This window comes from Lathyrus oleraceus, chromosome 4 (genome assembly GCF_024323335.1).
Source record: "Lathyrus oleraceus cultivar Zhongwan6 chromosome 4, CAAS_Psat_ZW6_1.0, whole genome shotgun sequence".
NCBI lineage: Eukaryota > Viridiplantae > Streptophyta > Magnoliopsida > Fabales > Fabaceae > Lathyrus > Lathyrus oleraceus.
Window position 1 is genome coordinate 106,810,556 of NC_066582.1, and position 4,878 is coordinate 106,815,433.

The window sequence follows — 4,878 nt, forward strand, 5'->3', positions numbered from 1 at the left end:
GCATTATATATGTAGATATGGCCAATTGAAAGTATAAACAATAGAGATACGCAAACCTGTTTGCCAATTCAAGGTTGAAGGGATTGACCACTTGTAGTATCGGAATAAGTTAGGCAGTGGGAATTGGGCGGCGATGGCTTCGGTGCAGATGGGCTGCCTTCAGGGTTTCTTTACTCTGAATTCTCCGGGTAGGCAGGGTTCCTATGCCAAAGTTTCTATCCGTCCTTCTCTGTTCTCTCTCTTTCTTTTTCCTCAAGGTTTTGTTCCAACGAAACCTCAGAGTGTTTTGCTTCTCTTCTTTTTCCTCAAGGTTTTGTTCCAAGGAAACCTCAGAGTGTTTTGCTTCTCTTCCTTCTTTCTCCAGTGAATCTCCCAGTGTAAACTCCAAGTCTTTTTTCCTCAACTGAAACTTCAGTATTTATAGACTAATTTTGTGGGTAATGGGCTTGAAATGAGGGAGACCCAAGTCCAAAATAATTTGTTATATTTATTTATATATTTATTTTAATTATTTAATTAATTAATTAATTATTAATTAATTAATTAATAAATTTTTTTTTTTTTTTTTTTTTTTTTTTTTTTTTCGTTTTTTTTCGTTTTTTTTTTTTTTTTTTTTTTTTTAAGGAAAAATGATGGGTAATTTTTGGGGTATGACAGCTGCCCCTGTTCAATATTCTTGAACCGAGAGAGTTAGGATGGCGTGTATGCCATTCGTGGTCTGGAGGTGGAAGATTATTGAACACTAGAATGCCCCAAAAATTTGCACTTGAGAATCGACAGTTGGTCTTGATGGAGATGGGCTTAAAGATGCCATCCGGGAGGTTTGATGACGAAAGCTTCAGATCGAGCCGTACATTAGGCCAATTTGAAGACATGGGTGCCACACTGGGTCGTACATTAGACCGTATAATGAGTCATCCATTAGGCTGCCGACTTCACTGGGGAGTCGGAGTGTGTCATATGCTGTTGGGGATAAAGTAGGGGTGTTCAGATCCAATCCAATCCAAAAAAAAAACCAAAAACCGAACCGAAAAAACCGAAATCCAAAAAAACCGATTTTTTTTGGATGTATTTGGATCACCATGTTGCATAACCGATCGGTTCGGTTCGGTTTACGGTTGGCTTCATGAAAACCGAACCGGTCCAAACCGAACCGGTATTACTTCCATTTACTCATCCTATTAAATTAATTATGTTAGCCACCACTAATTTCTCTAGAGAATCTCAATCACTTCTGTAGTTTCCCTATTCAGATTTTGAATTATACGCAAAATTAAATACAATGAATGCTATTCATTGTTATTATAACCGCAAGAAATTCAATTTCGGCTCAACGTTAAAGTTGAATCATGGCCTTTCTTCTTCTTCAGTTCTCTATTTAAGGTCTGTATCTCCTCTTTCAATTTCAATCACTTTTCATCAAAAGAAAAAAAAGTCTAAATCAACATTCATCTCAATTAGTTTTCTGAATTATACTATCAGTAAGCAAGTTTCTTAATTTTTTTGATTTTGTCTTTTTTGTACTTTATACTTTTGTTCGATCAGATTTTCTAAAGTTGTACTAATTTTTATCCTTTTGTAAAGTTGTTCTAATTTGTGTTGTTGAAATCTTATTTAAAATTAACTTACTTATGTTCTAAATTTTATAACACTAGTTTACTAAAAATTATTTTCATTAGTTTTCTGATGTGAAATCGTTTCATGTTGGTTATAACAGTAACAAATTTTATTTAGTTTTTCATAATTTCTTCAAGGTCTATTCTTTGTTAGTTTTTCATATTTTGTTTCATAACTTTTTCATAATATATTCTTATTAGCTTTTTTTACAACTAGCTGTTTATACTTTGTTCTAATTTTAAGTTTGATCTATTTTTACAGGAATGAGCCAAACTGATCCTGTAACTCAATCTGATATTGTCAACAACCTTATTCAGGTATCAAAAATTATTTTAAGTGGATTATTTTACCTTTGAAAATGTTGGTTAATGTTACAATGGTGTAATATTGTGTTTCCTATTTTATAGGCTGAAACAACTGAAGCTCCACCTCCATCGGTACAAAGTAGTGAAACAAACAATGATGAAGAAAATGCTAACAAGAAAAGAAAGGTTGGAGAAGCTTCCAATGATTCTAATGTTATAGCTGGAGATTCAGGTAACAGAAAACCTATTAAATCTAGATCTTGGACTTGGGAACATTTTACAAAAATAGGATCAAGAGCTAAGTGTAATTGGTGTGATGTAACATATGCTGCTGATTCACAAAGAAATGGCACTAGTAATTTAAAACACCATTTGCTGCATCAGTGTAAGAAGTTTCCAAAAGAGTCTCTTGATCCCACTCAACAGACTCTTGTTCTTCAACAATTGAAAAAAGAAGATGGGAATGGATCTGGTAGTGTTTTCACTGGTGTTCATTTTGATGCCGAGGCATGTAGGAAAGCTTTAGCTAGGATGATTATTGTTGATGAGTTGCCTTTTAAGTTTGTTGAGGGAGAGGGGTTTCTTCATTTTATGAGTGTTGTGCAACCTAAACTCTCAATTCCTAAAAGGATTACAATTGCTAGAGATTGTTGGGATTTGTACACGAGTGAGAAACATAAGTTAAAAAGTGTGCTAAATAAATCAAATCAATGTGTCTGTCTTACAACTGATTGTTGGACATCTGTTCAAATTTGAGTTATCTTTGTCTCACTGCACATTTCATTGATCATGATTGGAAAATCCATAAAAGGATTCTGAATTTTTGTCCAATTGTGAATCACAAAGGAGTAACCATCGGCAAAAAAATTGAAAAATGTTTGGAGGAATGGCTAATAGGTAATGTTTTCACCATTACGGTTGATAATGCTAGTTCTAACGATGTTGCTATAACTTACTTGAAAAATACAATTAACGATTGGAATTCTCATCCATTGAAAGGGGGACATATGCATGTTCGCTGTTGTGCACATATTCTGAATCTTGTGGTCCAAGATGGGCTGGAAGACTATCATTCTTCAATTAGTAAGATTAGGAATGTTGTTAGATATGTTCGTGCATCTCCGGGTCGTATGGATAGGTTTAAAACTTGCATTAAGGAAGTTAGGTTACAAGAAAAATCAATTGTTCAGTTGGATGTTTCCACTAGGTGGAATTCCACATATATTATGCTTGAAAGTGCATTGAAGTTTCAAAAGGCATTTAAGAGATTGAGTGAGAAGTGTGCTGATTTTGTGCTGATGAAAGATGGTATTCCTAATAAAGAGGATTGGGATAATGCAAAATGCTTTGTTAATTTTTGAAAATATTTTTGATATCACAAAGAAGGTTTCAGGTAGTACTTTTGTGACCTCTTCTCAATATTTTAATGAGCATATTAAGATATTGACTACCTTGAACGGGTGGATAGAATTAAAAAGTTCAGACAACTTGCTTGGAATTATGGCTGAAAATATGAAAGTTAAGTATGATAAATATTGGGGTAAGGTTGAAAAAATGAATATGTTGATCTTTGTTGCTGTTGTGCTTGATCCTCGACATAAGATGCAGTTTGTTAGGTGGGGATTGAACAGGGCATATCCAAATGATGTTGCTGTATCTTTGTATAAAAAAACGGAGGAGACATTAAATAAAATATTTGAGAGTTATAGGCTTTTCCTTGGTAACGGTCAAACTGAAAATGTTACACATTCCACTCAAGAAGTAGAGTTGGTAGAACTTAAAGCACCAGAGGATGCATTTGCTTTAGAGGTTGAGATGGACATGAATCTTAATGAGAGCATGCAGAAAAATGAATTGGATTTGTATCTCATGGAGAATTTGGAGAAGAAAGGTCCTGGTTTTGATATCTTGAATTGGTGGAAGGTGAATTCCAACAAGTATCCTATTCTTGGTCAAATGGCTAGAGATATATTGGCCATTCCTGTATCTACTGTAGCTTCAGAGTCTGCCTTCTCTACCGGAGGTAGAGTGCTTACTTGCTATAGAAGTTCTCTTACGCCAAAAACAGTTGAAGCTTTAATTTGTACACAAAATGGTGTAAATCTTCCCGGTGTCGGTGGATATTGAAGAGCTTGTGGATGAGTTAGAAAATCTGGAATTAGGTAATTTACTTATAACTTATATTATTTTTGTTGAGCATTGTTTATCTTTTATATTGAGTAATATTTATCTTTATTTTTGTAGAACTTGCTCCAATCCCACAATTGAATGAAGGTGTATCTGATATAGACTCTGATTAGCTTTTGATATCTGAAAGAATGGGTAGATTGTGAAGCTGGAGCAATTGCAGGATAATTATTGTGAAGCTGGAGCAATTTCAGGATAATTAGAAAATTTTAGATTTGTCTATCAATGTTGCAGGCTGTGATTTTGAAACTATCAATTATGCTGTCATTGATATTTTTCTTGAAGTTTTATTATTATATTCACTTTAATGCAGCTTTGGTATGTTACTGTCATATATATTTGTCATATATTTAATTTATATTACAAGTCTCCCTATAAGCACTAAGTAAGCAGGTCTCCATATAAAATATTTATTACAGCAATGTCTATTTCGTTGGGATAGATATTGTCCATATATTATAATGAATCTTTGCAACAATGACATCAAATAGCCATATAATATGAAAATTAGATATTGTCTTAGTAGACGTTGGTGGCATAATTGTAACTGGTATTGAAATATATTCGTTTTAAATTTCACAGTGTTGATTTAAAAACCGAATAAAACCGATTCAACCGAACCGAAGTAAACCGTATAAATTGGATTGGATTGGATTGGATTTTTCTTGTTGTCATCCAAAAACCGAACCAAACCGTATGCTTTATATATTTTGGATCGGATGATATTTTGTCTCAAAACCGATCCAAACCGGACCGTGAACACCCCTAG

General features: G+C 33.8%; 1 pseudogene; it reads left to right on the forward strand.

The window, feature by feature from the left end:
• The first annotated feature begins 1,282 nt into the window (after nucleotides 1-1,282).
• Nucleotides 1,283-4,049, forward strand: LOC127136236 (zinc finger BED domain-containing protein RICESLEEPER 2-like; annotated as a pseudogene).
• The last annotated feature ends 829 nt before the right edge of the window (nucleotides 4,050-4,878 follow it).